The sequence below is a fragment of the Lygodium microphyllum genome, chromosome 13 (assembly GCF_053477565.2).
Source record: "Lygodium microphyllum isolate KBCC chromosome 13, Lygodium_microphyllum_v1.1.10, whole genome shotgun sequence".
Classification (NCBI taxonomy): Eukaryota; Viridiplantae; Streptophyta; class Polypodiopsida; order Schizaeales; family Lygodiaceae; genus Lygodium; species Lygodium microphyllum.
The window spans coordinates 10,439,685-10,457,352 of record NC_141147.1 but is presented as its reverse complement, the minus strand read 5'-3'; positions in this window follow the sequence as shown (position 1 = coordinate 10,457,352).

Genomic DNA, 17,668 nt, shown 5'->3' with positions numbered 1-17,668 from the left:
TCTCTAGGACTTGACCCACATAGAGAGAGTGAGCAACCCAGCTGTAGGTCTAGACGGTGGGTCAAAGGGGATGGATAAGTGAGGATAAGTGCATTCCTGGAATGTTAAATATATTGGCACCAAGAGGGGATTTTGTTTCGACTATGTCTATGTGTGGAAGCAAGGCATCGAGGGGCTAATCCCCAAGATATAGGAGAGATGTGGTAGGGCCATGGCAATCAGCCAGTGGGGTGCCCTTGAGTGTGTAATACGTGGCATTTATTGCCTATATATGTATAATCTCCCTCTGAGGAGATGGGAAAGGGAACATTTGTTGGACTACATACTATAAACATGCAGTGATTATTTAGTGTTTAGGATAGTGTATCCCTAGATAGACGCCCCTGGCCCGCGAGGCTATGCGGTGGGGTTCTCTGTTGAGAGCATGAGGTCTGGCTAGTGCCTTAGCCAGTGCTGGCCCATTTTAGGTCCCATCAAGGACTCCAACTTGGATGTCCATTCCTCCAAGTCTGATGGTGAGGGAGATTGCCTTGTCACATAGGTCATGAGGGCCTTGCTACCCATGAAACCCTTGCTATCCATACATCCCATGATGTCCATACATACCTTGATGCCCATACACACCATGTGGTGCATTTAGCTGATGTTGTCCATTATATCCATGATGCCCATGATTGCCATGCTAGCCATTAGTACCATACTATTCATGTTGGGGCTGACTCATATAGGTTGCATGGAGGCTTGTAGTAGGGAGAGTGGGGGAGCTTCTACCAAGGGTGGGAGAGGGCCTCAGTGGGGTGTTGGCTACATGGTTGATGGGGGAGCCCAACAGGGGCTCATGATGGACATGAGAGCGTTCACCAATCTCATAAGTAGAAGGGAGGATTCCCTTAGCACCAAGTATGCCTTGTGGACCATGCAATGGCTCTTGAGGTGGTGGACTAATGGGACCTCAAATGAGCCAGCACTGGCTATGGCACTAGCCGGACCTCATTCTCATAACAGACAAACACACCCTCACGGCCTCGCAAGCCAAGAGTGTCAATCTGCTGTGCTAAAGGACGAACTGTCCTAAAGCCTAAATCTATGCATTTATAGTTTATAGTTTTGTAGTCCAACGATTCCCTTTCTATAAACTCCACAGAGGGAGAACCCATACACATTGGCAATAAATGCCACGATAATCACATACGTGGGAGGCAACCTCTTGGTAGAATCACCGCGGCCCCATTGTAGCTCTCCTACATCGCACGGATTAGCCCCTTGATGCACTGCTCAACATATCGAACAAACGAACAAACTCCACTCTTTCATCTTAAAGTTAGTCCAGGAGATACCATGTTTCCTCACCAAATAATCCCCCAAGAAACGACGGTCTATCCTACGGCTTAGGATGTCTTTCCACACTCAAGCGTGGGTCATTGTCATTGAAAACAGGTGCTATGCATCCAGGTTTTTTTTATTCCGATACCATGATCGTCATGCACATGCAAAGGTGAATGATTATAAAGTGCTCAAACATCATTTTCAATCAGAAACACATGGTGCACAACCAGGCTTTCCAATGCATTTACTAACCCGTTGCAGCAATGGAAGGATAGCATCGAGATAACACTCGTGCTACTATCCTCTTACTTAAAATAACACGGACTCTATGATATGATGTGCATCAGAAAATCAACAACAATCAGCACGTAAATCACACCATTCAAACCTCCCAACCCCCTACGTTTAGGTATTGTTTTCGTTGCATAGGTGTAGAGGTTCATTTTGTCATGTTTTGATGTAGAAAAAGCAATAACTCACACACTTTGACAAAGAGATAGGGAAAACTGAGGCTAAACCTCATGCTTTGCCACTACCATACATCCACAAACAATTACTATATTTTTCCTTATTTTTCCAATACGTATTTCTATTTTTTCCCTTATTTTTTTCATTTTTTTGATTTATTTGGCAATAAAATATACTATTTTCTAGTTTTTCTTGTTCCAATCACTTCAGCATACTAACATTCAATTAATCTTCCATATTCCGCCCATGGGAACACCTTTCCCCCACCCGAAACGAAAAAACAACCATTTTAGCACTTAAAGATAGCATTTCGGGTTTACAGGAATTAAATGAAGCATGTAAATCATTTCAAAACCAAGATTTTCTAATAAACAGCAATTACTCATAATGCAAACAGCACTCACACAAATTTTCATCCAATAAGAACATAATTCTCATCATAAACTATCAAAAATCTTTCATTTTCTTCATAAAAATAGTCATGCCCTGTTTTTACGTAACCCGAGATGCCTTGAATGACTGCATAACCAGCAAACGGGGCCTCCATTGCTCTCAATCCAATGCTGTACATCAATCTTCAGCATCTCCACCAATCTCCATCACTACTTCCTTCATTCTCATTCCCTGGTTCCTTCTTCAAGATGGTACACATGAACAGCCCATAGACAAGAGAGAGAGGGAGGAGAGAGAAATACTAGAATCTGTTCTCTTCATCCGGGCAGCCATTCCTCGCGTGAAGACTAGTGATATCATCAGCCAAGAGGGAGGAGTCAAGGGGTAATCTTTGTTACATGGCTTACTCACAGCCTCCAATTCGAGTTATGGGGGGGCGCATTTTTTGCGCAGCCTGCATCACATCACCATGCTCTCCTTCTTCATGATTTTTCTATAAAATTTTAGGGGGGGGTTAAAAGGTGCCAAAGGGCACCCCCCCTTTTGGTCCTCTTAATGTCCACCTCCTCAAATCTTGCCAATTTGTGGCCCTTTCCTTGTCCGGACTCCGATTCAAGCTCTGAAAAATCATACGCGTCTGGCTTAACATCCTGCATTGACTGGCAGCTCCTAACATCCCGCACGGCAGCAGTCGAAAAATTTATCAAAAATCCACAAGTGTCCCTCGGACGCCTTTTAAAAGCCATCTTTCACTTGGTGCTTAAAATCATCCTAGCTGCAGCCGCCGCCTTCGATGTTAAATCTTTTTTCCCTAAATTCTGAATTTTTTGGTAAATTTTAGGCACATCCCAGGCTCAAAACTCTGCTCTCATTGGCGACCACGGGATAGGGCGACTTAGCCCGTCGAATCCCACAATAGATATGCACAAAACAACCAAAGGAAGCATCAAGCTGATACAAAATAGATACATACTAAAACAGAGCACAATGCTCACCCTACCCCTTGACAAAACCAAGGCATGGAATCCACAAGGAGTCGGCCTAGCATACTCTGATAGAAAGTCCCAAGCTAGTCACTAACCGACTGCTCCAACACTGCCAAACTAAAAAGAACAATCAAAGAGGTCACCCTAAGTGGTGGTCTGAACTACCTACCTAACTGAGGACAACACAACCAGGAGCTCCTACTAGGCAAGGACTCCTATAGCCTGATCAAGAAGTATTTTCATTTAGCACATTTTTTCTTTTAGGGTTTTTATCTTTCCATACTCGGGCATGTAAGGAGAACAGGGCATCGGCCTCAGGTCCTGTCTCGGTACCTAAGAACCTACCAAGCCCTCGCAAGGCGACACTTAATCCTTTTCTGACGCTCACTTTTATTTTCGTTCCAACCTTCCTTACTTTCTTCTTTTTCAGCAAGACCCCACCCCTAGGAAGACAAGGCATCGAGGTCTGATTCGTCCCCAGGAACCTACCTGGCCTTCGCAAGGTGATGATCGACTACTTCCAAGATTTTTCATTTCATTTCATTTCTATTTTTAGAGGGGTTAGAACTCCTTTTTACACACCTTGTATATATTTATTTTCTTTGGGATATTTAGGGTTTTGTTCCCTCTCTATCATCATCATTTTTCCTTCGACAGGCTTCTCTAACTGCCTCACAACTAACAAGAACTCCTAGAATGGCTGCCTAGCAGGCTAGCAGAACAGGGTCACTAGAACTGCCTTCTAAAACAGGTCTTTTGATGCCTGACAATGTCTTTACAGGAGGCAACGACTACTTAGACCTCCCTCAGACATACCTAACCTAAACCTCGGACTTCATGCCTTGGACTCCGGTCCCCAATCAAGAAAAGAAAATCCCCCACAAGTACACAGACACATATAGCATAACAACACGGTACTCGTAAGGGAGAGATATCACCTAGATATGGCCACGAGAAGTCTCCACGCAACAAAGGCTCCTTCCAAGCTCTTCTTCGAACCTGTCTAGCACAGGACTAAAACAAGAAACCATTAACCGCACCCGTACTAAACAGACAACTGGCCCTCTTGGCCTAAGGAAATAAAATATGCCACTACAAAAACTGATCGGCCCTCTTGGCCTAACGAAATAAAACATTTAAAACCTCACAAAACTGGCTCTCTTGGCCTAACGAAATAAAACAGAATAGCACCTACACATCCCTCCCCGAAATAGTGCAAATATACAATAATATGCTCCTTTCTAAGGAGGAAAAATAGAACTCACAGCCCTAAACTAAATGCATAAGGTTATGACCCATCCCTCCTACATATATAGCAAGAGGCGTACGCATAACATGTTTTCTAATCAGCCTATGGGTCCAAGATAACAACGGTAGATGGTTTTCAGCTACTCTTTGCATCACCCATATCAACCATTGCCTGCCATATATTGCATGCTTTGATAACATTCCCCACAAGCGACTGGGTCCTATCTCATTATTGATAGCAATGTCCAAACTAGGACCACAATTGAAGAAAATGTATTCTTCATAAGCAAGATTTGCCAATGAATCCGCAAACTGATTCCAATATCGTGGAATCAGCTGAAGAGACACTCTCTCAAACTCCTCAAGTAGGGTCATCGCAGTTCGATGATACATACAAAGGATGGGATTCTGCATTGTATATGTCCCATCTAGCTGATTCAAGATCAACTGGGAATCCCCTTTTACTAACAACTGCCGAATACCACCTTGTTTGGCAATATGCAGTCCCATAATCAAGGCTTTATACTCCGCCATATTGTTAGTGAATCCTACCCTGAGATAAGCAGCTAACTTCATCATAACTCTACGTCGGGGATCTCGGATTACTACTCCAACACTCCCTTTTTTATTAGGGCCCCTGGATGCTCTGTCAAAATATAATGTGTACGTCCACAATGGGTTTACACAACCTGCCATCACGAAATCCTCTATTTGTAATTATGATAGTCAAAATTTAGCATGTTAAGAGGATGAACTGACGACTCCATCCCACCTTCATTAAACTCAATAGGGATACTTGTCAACATTCGTAAGTAGTGATGGTAGAAGACTTTGATCGCCCACACAAAGGTTTCGTCTTCTTGCTCAATCACTTTATAGCCTTTTCTCCACCAGATAAGTTTCCCCTGATGGTATCTCTACTCCAGATATGGGTGCTCCAAATAAGGAATTAACCGCCCTATCAACCAGCTTTAAGCTCTTTTGCAGGTCTCAAATCAACCCCAACATGGATCTGCAATGCATTTCTCCGGGTTAGCATACTTAGAAATAATAAGGTTTAATCTTATTAAGATTAACCTTATTTTTAAATTCTACTCCCTATGCAGATCAGCTAGCAGAGTCGTAAACCTATTTTTCCCTATCCTGACAATCTTGTAGGGGGCATCCCATCTAGGTTCCAGCTTCCTTGGAAACGGCTCCCTACGCGCATCATAGGATAGAACTAATTGCCCTTTTTTAAAGGTATACTTCTTTGATTTAAGGTCGTGCAACTACTTCATCCGACGTTTAGCTACCTCCTAGTGTAATAAGCTCTGCAACTTCAATTCATCCAGGTGGGCTATGGTCGTGAAACGTTCAAAGAGTGAATCCTCATCTCCCAAAGAGTGGTTAATTACAAACCGTATGGTTGGCAACTCGATTTCGAGGGGTAACACATACTCTTCCCCATAAACTAATTTAAATGGAGTATGGCTGGTAGCTCGCTTAAATGTTGTATTATACGCCCATACTACCACATACAACTTCCTGTCCCAGTCTCGTTTCTTTTCAGAGACTATTTTAGACAAGATACCCATAAGCTGCTTATTAGTACTTTTGACTTGTCCATTGGCTTGCGGATTATAAGGGGTCATTTTATTGTGCTTGATTTACCAAGCTTCAGTCAAGATTTTGATCACTTTATTCAAAAAGTGGGTACCACGGTCCGACACCAATTCCTTCAGTGGACTGAAACGGCAGATAATCAGCTCTAAAAGGAAACTTGCAGTCTCTTTTGCATTGTCATGCCTCGTCGCCCGCGCTTCTGACCATTTTGTAAAATAATCAGTTGCTACTATAATGTACCTCTTCTGGGTAGTAAACGACGGGGTGATAGGATCCACAAAGTCAATGTCCCACTTCTCAAATGGAAGGATAGCCATGATAGGCATAAGTGGGGGTTTCCTATTCTCTCTACTGTCATGTCTTCGACAAGTATCACATCTCTTAATGTACTCAAAAGAATCTTGGAAGATGGACGGCAACCAATATCTAGCTCTTAAAGCTTTCTGTGTCGTCAACCGTCCAGCGGAGTGCCCTCCACACACAGAGTCATGGCACTCCTCAAGATGAAAGGAACCTCGTCAAGCATCACACATTGGCGATAGATATCATCAACACCCTGTCGATATAGTGTTCCTGCGATCAAGGAAAACTTCAAAGCCTGTTGTCTGATTTTTCTCTTTTCAGATTTTGATAAACCAGATCCAGCCTCTCCCATTGATAGATAATGCATGATAGCAGCATACCAAGATGGAATAGAAGCTGTATCAATTTTAAACATTTCTTCAATATCACTTCCTTTAGCCAAAGTCTCTTTTGGCTCCCCGAAATCCACAAGGCATTCCACAATACCCTGTAACCTCGGTGGCTTACTCTTAATCTCATAATTGAACTCCTGCAAAGTGATTAACCACTTTGCCAGATGATCAGGCGGTTGCAGCTTATTCATAAGCAATCTAAGCCCTTCCGCCTTCGTATAAAAAACTACCTTCTCATAGAGGATGTAGTGCCTGAATTTTTTAGTCGCAAAGACCATCGCAAGGCACAACTTCTCCATGTAGGTGTAATTAATTTCTGATATGCCCAATTTCCAACTAGCAAAAGCTATCGGATGATACCACTTTTCCTCCCAAATTTGGGCTAAACAGCAGCAGCTGATACTATGCATGGTGGCTGCTAAAAATATGTAAAATACCTCACCTCTTTTAGGTGCTTTTAAAACTGGTGCTTTTACTAGCTCCTGTTTCACATCCTCGAAAGCTACCTTACAAGGGTCGCTCCATACAAATGAACAGCTGAAGGATAATAAGTTCGTTAATGGCAACGTCCTTTCTGCCAAGGCATTTATAAACCTCCAATAGTACCCTATCAATGACAGAAAGCTATGTACCTCTTTCAGAGTGCGTGATGGACTCATAGCGACTATAACCTTGATCTTTTTAGGGTCATTTGCGATCCCTACTAAACTGACCACATGGCCTAGCAACAGCCCATAAGGCACTCTAAAGACACACTTTCGCGGATTAAGAGTGATATAAAATTGTCTACAGCACTCAAAGCACTTTCTTAAAATAATCAACATCCTTTCCCTTACAGTGGTTGCCCCCAGGTCATCGATAAATACTTTCAACTCATGTGGGGAGATGTCACCAAAGTTCTTGTTTGCTGTTCGTTGCCATGATCCAGGTGCATTGCACAATCCAAAGGCCATCACATGGTACGCAAAAGTACCAAATACAGTAATAAAAGTTGTTTTCAACTTGTCCTCTTCTGCAATTGCCATCTGGTTGTATCCTGCAAAGCAATCCATAAAAGAATATATTTCCCTACCGCTAATTGATCCAAAATCTGGTCAATAAATGGCAACTGGTAGTAATCCTTAACCGTCTGCTTATTCAGCTCTCTAAAATCTACACATAGTCGGATCTGGTTGTTTTTCTTCTTCCTGATGACAACTGGTGAACACCATTCTATGTGCTGTACAGGGAAAATTAAACCAGCTTTCATAACTTCTGTAACTCCTCAAACAACCCGTCCCTCAATTCAAAAGGCATACGCCTTACTTTCTGATGCACAGAATGACTGCCTCCTTTTACAGGAATAGTATGAACAGCCAGGCTGGGAGGAATACCTCTCAGCTTGTCATAACTCCAAGCAAAGATATCGCGAAATTCTTGAATCAAGGACACATAGTCCTCCCTTTCTGTTGAACTGAGCATGGAACCTAATTTAATTGGCCGCAAATCATTCGGCGTGCCAAGGTCCAACTCAATCACATCTGTGTCTCTTATCCTATCTTGCGGCTCTATCGGCTCATTTAGAGCTATCTGATAAATATCCTCTGTAGTGGACCCCTCTTTAGATTCATCGCTGGATGATATCTCACTACCAGATGGATCATCTATTGTTTCTAATTCAATAGAGGATAACGGAGCTCTCTCACTTTGAGGAGACTTAGGGTAAGCATCAACTATTACTCTATTAGCACCTTTACCTAGAACCACTTGATCGACGGGTATATCGACTTGACAGTCTGTTCGTAAAATCCAAGGCCTACCTAGCAAGACTCGATAGCTCGGACGTCTTGCAAATCTTATCACCCTAAAGTCCAAGAAGCATTCTACACTTGCAACTGTAACATGGACTTTAGTAACGTAACCTTCTGGTTGCCTTAGACTATCATCAGCCATTCTAAGAAGGGTGGACCTATCTTTTTGGATGCCCAGACCCAACCTCTCCATCAACTCTAAACTCATGATATTGACGGAGGACCCAGTGTCTATGATAGCATGCTCTACTAATATTCCATCCACGTATGCTGGAACCCTAGGGCAATTCTTTTCAGCATGATCAAACCAATCTTCCCCTACTCGTGCTATGCCCAATGGTTCTACAATATACCCAATACATAGGATCTTCTTGAATTCCTTGCGTACTCCTAGAGATAATTTAATCAATTGTAAGAGGTTTACATCTGGTTTGACTTCGCAAAGGGAACTTGCTAAATCAAAATCATGATAGCTAGCCAAAGCTCTCTTTTCTCACCAAACCATTCTTTCTTTTGGTCTCGGGACTGGCTTTGGTGCTTCTTTTTTGGCTCTTGCCTTCTTTCTTGGCACTTTCTTATCCTTCTTAGGATCGACTTTTTTGTCAACAGGCCTTAGAGGTCCACCTTCCACGTCAGGATTCAGGACTTGCGTCCCCTTATCCCCTTGCTTAGGGTTTTCCTTGATCGGTTTTGCATTATCTTTGTCAACCTCTTTAGCCTTTTGGCCTCTTGCCACGGCTCGTAGGTTAGAGGTTTCAGCGCCATTGACGCATACAACCTCGATAAGGTTGACTCCATTGCCTTGTGGCAACTCTTCTATAGTGGTCTTTTCCCTTTGCAATATTTGTCTTGGTCCATCATTTTGCTGCAGGTTACTACCTTGCGCTCTATGATTAACTGGACCTGGCTATTTACTCCCTTGTTGGAGGGAACTAATCTTACTCCAACAGGTAGCGGCTAAATGGCCCAACTTTCCACAAATATCACATTTAACATTTGGACAGTTTCTAAGGAAATATTGTCCGCCACACCACTTACAGCTGAATCTTGAGGGACCACTCTCTTCAGGGCGTCGACTCCCTATCAGATTATGCTGCTTCTTCAAGAAATTGACATCAACAGCTATTTGCCGATATTGTTCGGAAATCATGTCAGTGTAGTGCTTCATCATATCCTTAACTTCACCAAGGACATTAGAGGCACTCGACTCATAGCCTTGATCATCTATCCGTCGTTCCATTGGCCTAACAATTTGATTGGGCATTGGTTGTTGACTCACAGGAACAACATTAGGGTTCGAAACTTGGCCTCCAACATTTGGTGGAGCCAACTGACTAGCCATAGGCATAGTCACACTGGGAGGAGCTGGCAACAAAGGTACATTTTGAACCATGCTTCCTCTCCCATTAGGGTTATTCATAGGCATCCCTTGACTTCCATTTATCAATGGTAAATTGCCTCCAGGTACTAGACCTACATTAAGATTTATTCGACTGGAGTAGGCCGTTTGTAATCGTGACTCTACTCCTTCTGCCTGTGCGATGGCGGTGTCTATATCAGCCAAAGCCACACTGCTCAATTGTACCTGAATATTGAAATCCAATCCATACAAGAAGTATTACAATTGGGCAGTCGGTGGAATAGGAATGTAAGTTTGTAAATTACGAAACACTTCCTTGAGCTTCTTGGCATAGGCTTCCACATTCTCATGGGGGTCTTGGCATGTTACATTCAAAACGCATAACCAGTATTGGCCACCTCTTTCAGGGGCATATTCTCCTCGAAAATCTGCATAAAATTGGTCGGTTGTGGTTATGGTTTCAGTCTCTATGCTATGATACCATACCGAGCCCTTCCTTTTAATGTCATGTTAAAGAACATCATAAGATGTCCCTCATCTTGGATGCGGTAATTAAACATTAATCTTTGGAATTCACAAATGTGAAACTCCGCATCTTCTTCGGCTAATCCATTAAAAATGGGAAAAGGCACTCCTAAAGCTGGTAGATCTGGTGTCCCTATAGGAATTGCATTGGGTTGTGCCATGACGACAATCCAATTGACAATAGGAGTTTGGACTGATGGAATCACACCCCCAGTTGAAGTGGGTTGACTTGGTGGAAGAGAGAAAGAACTTGCGCTTCCTTTTGTACCTAAAGGACTATGTGCAGCAGTTGGGTTACTAAGACCACTGTCTCTTATGCGTATCGGGCTACTCCTTTGAGGAGAATAGAGACTTACAATCTCCAACCGCCGTCTAGCCCTCTCTGCACATTTTGCTTTTTGTATTTCGGCTTGAAGGTCCTTGTCAGAGGACATAAACCAAATTTTTTGTCCCTAAAAACCCTAGATTCGAGAACCACCACTTGTTGGTGGCTCCCAGCAAACGCACCACAGATAGGACCTCAAATGGGCCAGCACTGGCTATGGCACTAGCCGGACCTCATGCTCATAACAGACAAACACACCCTCATGGCCTCGTGGGCCAGGAGCGTCAATCTGCTGCTGCTAAAGGACAAACTGTCCTAAAGCCTAATCTATGCGTTTATAGTTTTATAGTTTTGTAGTCCAATATTTCCCTTTCTATAAACTCCACAGAGGGAGAACCCATACACATTGGCAATAAATGCCACGATAATCACATACATGGGAGGCAACCTCTCGGTAAAATCATCGCGGCCCCACTGTAGCTCTCCTACATCGCAGGGATTAGCCCCTTGATGCGCTGCTCAACATATCGAACAAACGAACAAACTCCACTCTTTCATCTTAAAAGTAGTCCAAGAGATACCATGTTTCCTCACCAAATAATCCCCCAAGAAATGACAGTCTATCCTACGGCTTAGGATGCCTTTCCACACTCAAGCGTGGGTCATTGTCATTGAAAACAGGTGCTATGTATCCAGGTTTTTTTTATTCTGATACCATGATCGTCATGCACATGCAAAGGTGAATGATTCTAAAGTGCTCAAACATCATTTTCAATCAGAAACACGTGGTGCACAACCAGGCTTTCCAATGCATTTACTAGCCCGTTGCAGCGATGGAAGGACAGCACCGACATAACACTCGTGCTACTATCCTCTTACTTAAAATAACACAGACTCTATGATATAATGTGCATCAGAAAATCAACAACAATCAGCACGCAAATCACACCATTCAGACCTCCCAACCCCCTACGTTTAGGTATTGCTTTCGTTGCATAAGTGTAGAGGTTCATTTTGTCATGTTTTGATGTAGAAAAAGCAATAACTCACACACATTGACAAAGAGATAGGGAAAACTAAGGCTAAACCTCATGCTTTGCCACTACCATATATCCACAAACAATTACTATATTTTTCCTTATTTTTCCAAGACGTATTTCTATTTTTTCCCTTATTTTTCCAATTTTCTTGATTTATTTGGCAATAAAATATATTATTTTCTGGTTTTTCTTGTTCCAATCACTTCAGCATACTAACATTCAATTTATCTTCCATATTCCCCCCATGGGAATACCTTTCCCCCACCCGAAACAGAAAAACAACCATTTTACCACTTGAAGACCGCATTTCGGGTTTACAGGAATTAAATAAAGCATGTAAATCATTGCAAAACCAGGATTTTTTGATAAACAACAATTACTTATAATGCAAACAGCACTCACACAAATTTTCATCCAATAAGAACATAAGTATCATCATAAACTATCAAATATCCTTCATTTTCTTCATAAAAATGGTCATACCGTGTTTTTACGTAACCTGAGACGCCTTGAATGACTGCATAACCAGCAGATGGAGCCTCCATTGCTCTCAATCCAATGTTGTACATCAATCTTCAGCATCTCCACCAATCTCCATCACTACTTCCTTCATTCTCCTTCCCCGGTTCCTTCTTCAAGATGGTACACATGAACAGCCCATAGAGAAGAGAGAGAGGGAGGAGAGAGAAAGACTAGAATCTTTTCTCTTCATCCGGGCAGCCATTCCTCACACGAAGACCGGCGATATCATCAGCCAAGAGGGAGGAGTCAAGGGGTAATCTCTGTTACATGGCTTACTCACAACCTCCAATTCGAGTTTGGAGGGGGGCATTTTTCACGTGGCCTGCATCACTTCGCCATGCTCTCTTTCTTCATGATTTTTCCATAAAATTTTAGGGGGGGTTAAAAGGTGCCAAAGGCCACCCCCCCTTTTGGTCCTCTTAATGTCCACCTCTTCAAATCTTGCCAATTTGTGGCCCTTTCCTCGTCCGGACTCCGATTCGAGCACTCTGAAAAATCCTAGGCGTCTGGCTTGACATCCCACACTGACTGGCAGCTCCTAACATCCCGCATGGCAATTGGAAAAATTATCAAAAATCCACAAGTGTCGCTCGGGCGCCTTTTAAAAGCCGTCTTTCACTTGGTGCTTAAAATCGTCCTAGCTGCAGCCGCTGCCTTCAATGTGAAATATTTTTCCCCTAAATTCAGGATTTTTTGGCAAATTTTAGGCACATCCCGGGCTTAAAACTCCGCTCTCATGGACGTCTAGATTCATGCTTAGAGTCATTTGCCTTCTCTTGGGAAGAAGATGTAGCTAGTTGAGCAACAAGAGTGGTGAGTTGCTCCAAGCTTTATTGAGTTCTCGAGTTTGAGAGGGCCATTTTCTCAATTGCTTCATCAAACTTCAACATCATTTGGCAGCGGTTGATAACCATGTCATTATGCCGTTCCATGTGACCAAGCTCATACTGACATAGGGTGTGGTTGAGCAAGTTGTAGGGTTCCATATCAGGCAATTCCTCTTGCATATAACCATGTTAATCTTGTGCTAAGTTTGGTTTATCATTCATGTGTTGAGAGTCAAGCTCATAAACCTTGGTTCAGTTGTCTACCTTAGTTGAATAAGTTGAGTCATACTGACTCAACCATGGTTACATCTAGGTTACTTGATCTTTGTATGTGTGTGTGTGTTGTACTTACAGTTGACTGTGTGAAACATAATGGATTGAAAAGGGAGCATGGCTTCTACCCTTCTAGCCTCTAGTATTTGTCTATCTTTCTCTCTAATTTGTTACATGGTATCAGAGTAGCTATCAAACATGTTGATTAGATTCATCAACCCCTCTCTCCATCTCCTGCATTTGCAAGGTAGCAAGGAGGTTCTGTCAAAGCACTCGATGATTCAATTGTGGAAGAAGACTGTGATTCTTGCATAAGAGATAGCATTGGTACAATGGTTTCATAGTTCTGGAGCTGAGTGCTGGTTTTTGTGTTAACAGCAAGATGATTTGAAAAGAAAGCTTTTTGGCCTACCATAGAGAAAAGCAATTCAATGGGAGCTATCCAGCCTCCTCTACCCTTGTTTTTTATACAATGTCACAAGCTCATCACTGGTAACTGCAATGTGACATTCTGATGTGTTTTTTTAACATATTATGTCACCTTCTCTAGTAGTCCAGAATGGTCTGATTAGTCTTGCAATCAAACTCATCATAAAAAGATCAAGCGATAGTGATCAAGCGCTAATGGAGTGTCTTCTATTGATGTTGAGGATCTTTGTGGTGCTGGAAGACTCTATAGCAGTTCAACATTGAGAAATTGCAAATTATTGAGACCCAGAAGTGCAAGATTAGGCAGGAGTATGAACAGAAGGAGAAACAACTTGAAATTCATAAAACGAATTGAGTCTTCCACAGATTTGCTAAACACTCGCATCATAAAACCTTAATGTGCTGCAATGGTAGGATCACGTTCTTGTTTCATAGCTCCACGACTTTTTGAAGATTCCCAACAAGACCTAGAGAGTTTTTTCTTGGTAAAAAGTGTAGGCCAACGCAGCTTGGACTATGGTTGCCTCCCGCATAAAGAGAGTGCTTCTGGGGTTCCAATCTCCTCCAATCTTCTGTCAACTAGAGAATCAACCCTACTAATGAAGAATGAGACTATACTAGCTATTTTTGATAGGTCCATATTTGCTACTGCCACTACTTCCAAACCTTCTATGTAGGCAACTATAATAGCCTTGTACCTTGGAAGGAGAATCTAAGAGTGAAATTAACATTGATACCCAATGAAATAATTGGTTTGACACAATGAACACATTCTGCAGTTGCTAGGATTTTGATGTGAACATTGGGTTTATTCGTTGATGACCTATCCTAGACAGTAGGACACAAGCCTATTTTAAGAGGGCAACAAGAACTTTGTCTTCTTCATCCCTTCTCAGTGATTCATCTGTTATTTATCCTCTTCTTTGGCCCTGTATTCAGTATTAAGCAATGCAAGAATAATAGTGGAGTGGTGAATAGCATAACATCTCTAGAAGGTACTTTTCTCTCTTGATCAAGAGTAGCCCCCTGTCTATCCATAAATAGGCACCATGTTTATGGGTAGCAAATACAAGAATGATGCATAGGTAGTGTTCTCCTTGCAAGCTACAAAAAGAGAGGCAGTAGCTTCTTTACTAAGACTTTTAGTCATCACATCAGATTGGAATGCAATTTATTGGAGGCATTGTAACTGCGGTTGAATGGGAACAAAAGACATGTACTGGCTAAGAATGCAATAGTGTTTACTGCTGCAAATTTTCAGTAAAAACCGATTGCACTACACGTCATTGAAGTGTATTGCCACTGCTGGCATTTTAAGAACTTGACTTTCTACATCAAATCTTGTTTTGTAAAGTTGAAGACTTTGGAATGGCAAACATAGGAGAGAAAGGTACTATCACCCTAATAGTAGGTGAGAAGCTAGACAACAATAACTTTGTTTTTTGGAAGTTCAGGACGTCAAATTTCTTAATTGGAAGAGGCTATTGGGACCTAGTCACAGGTCTTGAAGCCCAAGCTACCGGAGGATAGACCTCCAACATAGGATCAATTAAAGGCACATAGGACATGGTTAGAAAAGGCTAGCAAGGTCTTGCATTGGTTGTCCTTATGTGTGTCAGACACAAAAGATATGCAAATTGAAAATTTTACTTCACCAAAAGCCACTTGGGACTTATTAATGAAGAATTATGGGCATGTCACTCATGCAATAAAGACACAATTGAAGCAAAAATTCAGCCACATATCAAGGAATGGAAGGTCTATTGAAGACTATGTGAGTGAGATTAGAACCATTGTATAACAACTAGGCTCAATTGGAGCTGAAGTTGAGGATGATGATTTGGTGGCCACTACCCTCCATGGTCTTGGAGAGGAGTATAAGCAGTTTGACACTTCCAAATTAGTACGTCAGGAGCAACCTCAGGAGCAGCCTGACTTTGATGAACTTGTGGCACTTCTATTGCATGAAGAAGTGAAACTTGGACTCAATACAAGCTCTAGTGGGTCTAAAAATATCAGGGACAATGTCTTCTACTCAAATCAAAGGGGTAGAGGCGGAAAAGAAAGATCAAACTTTAGAGGAAGAGGTGCTAGAAATGCATATGCAGTCCGTGGACAATAAGGTACTAGATGGAAAAATAGGTAGCCTCAAGAAAATAGAGGTGCCTCAAAGGATCATGGAAGAGGGGGTTACTCATATAGAGGAAGAGGCACTTGGCAGTAGCCCCAAATGAGTCATGGACAGCAATCAAATGCAAATAAGGATTTTCATTATTGTGGCAAATATGGGCACGTAGCTGATGATTGCTACAAGAAGCAAAATGATTAGAGGGCAAGAGGGAGGAAACATGGTAATTATGCCTCTTCTAGTGGTATGCAGGAGGATGACAGGTTGTTTGCTATGCAACATGTGAAGAAAGGGTTGCTGACAGAAGGCAAAGAAGATGATGTATGGTATATAAACTTAGGGGCATCTAACCACATGACTCCTCATGGAGAGTGGTTTGACACATTGGTAGAATGTGCTCATGGATATGTTTGCACAGGGGATGATACACAGCATGACATTAAGCATATAGATATTGTTCCCTTGATGATGCATGGCGACAGGAAAAAGAGTGTCTATGATGTGTTACATGTACCCTCCATAACCAAAAACATGCTTTTTGTGGGACAAATGGCTAAACAGAATCTACAAGTTAGATTCAATAGATATGGATGCTACATTGAAGAGTATGGTCAAGGATGCAAACTCATTGCTAAAGGCAAAAGAAACGACAGGATGTTTACATTAGATACAAAAATTCCTGCATTGAATGTTGCTATGTACTCACATGACAATGCTGCAATAAGGGACATTGAGATATGGCATAAACTGATTGGTCATGTAAATGTTCAAAAGTTGAAGAATATGTAACAAAAGCAAGTTTTGTAATTGGACTCCCTAAATTCAAGCATGTGGAATTGGGATATGTATGTTAGTCATGTCAATTTGGGAAGCAATCAAGGCTTCCATTTATGAGGCATGTAAGCACTACTACTAGACATTACAACTTGTACATTTTGATGTATGGGGACCCTCACAAAATGCATCTCTTGGGGGATCACGTTACTATGTGTCATTCATAAATGACTATAGTAGGTACATATGGTTATATGTGTTGAAGCACAAGAGTGATGTCATGGATGCTTTTCAAGACTTCAAGAGAGATGTGGAGAAAGAATTGGCTTACTACATCTCATGCTTGAGATATGATAGTGGTGGAGAATATGTCTCTGAAGACTTTGATCAATTCTTGGCAGCCCATGGGATAAAAAGGCAATTGACATGCAGGTACACACCACAACAAAATGGTGTGGCAGAAAGGAAAACTAGGGTGATCATGGAATCGAGTAGAGCCATGTTGAATGAGAAGAGCCTACCAAATGCATATTGGGCAAAGGCAGTAATGACCGATGTGTATGTCATGAATCCTACACCAACAATAGGGATACATGAGGTGACTCCTCATGAGAGGCTTTATGGGATAAAGCCTGACATTAGTCATCTTAAGGTCTTTGGATGTTTGGCATATGTACATGTTCCAAATGAGAAGAGGAAGAAGCTTGATCCAAAGGCAAAAAAGGTCATCTTTATTGGGTATGCTAAAGATAGGAAGGCTTACAAATGCTACAATCCTTCTACTCATGAGGCATTGGTCTCTAGAGATGTAGTATTTGATGAGCTGAAGTCATGGCATGAGAAGAAGACCATATTGATGAATGATGATGATGTTTGTCAGGAGACTTATGTACATGCATGTACAAGAGTGCAAAATTTTCTAGGCCTTCTAAAGATGCTACTACATCAGTTGCT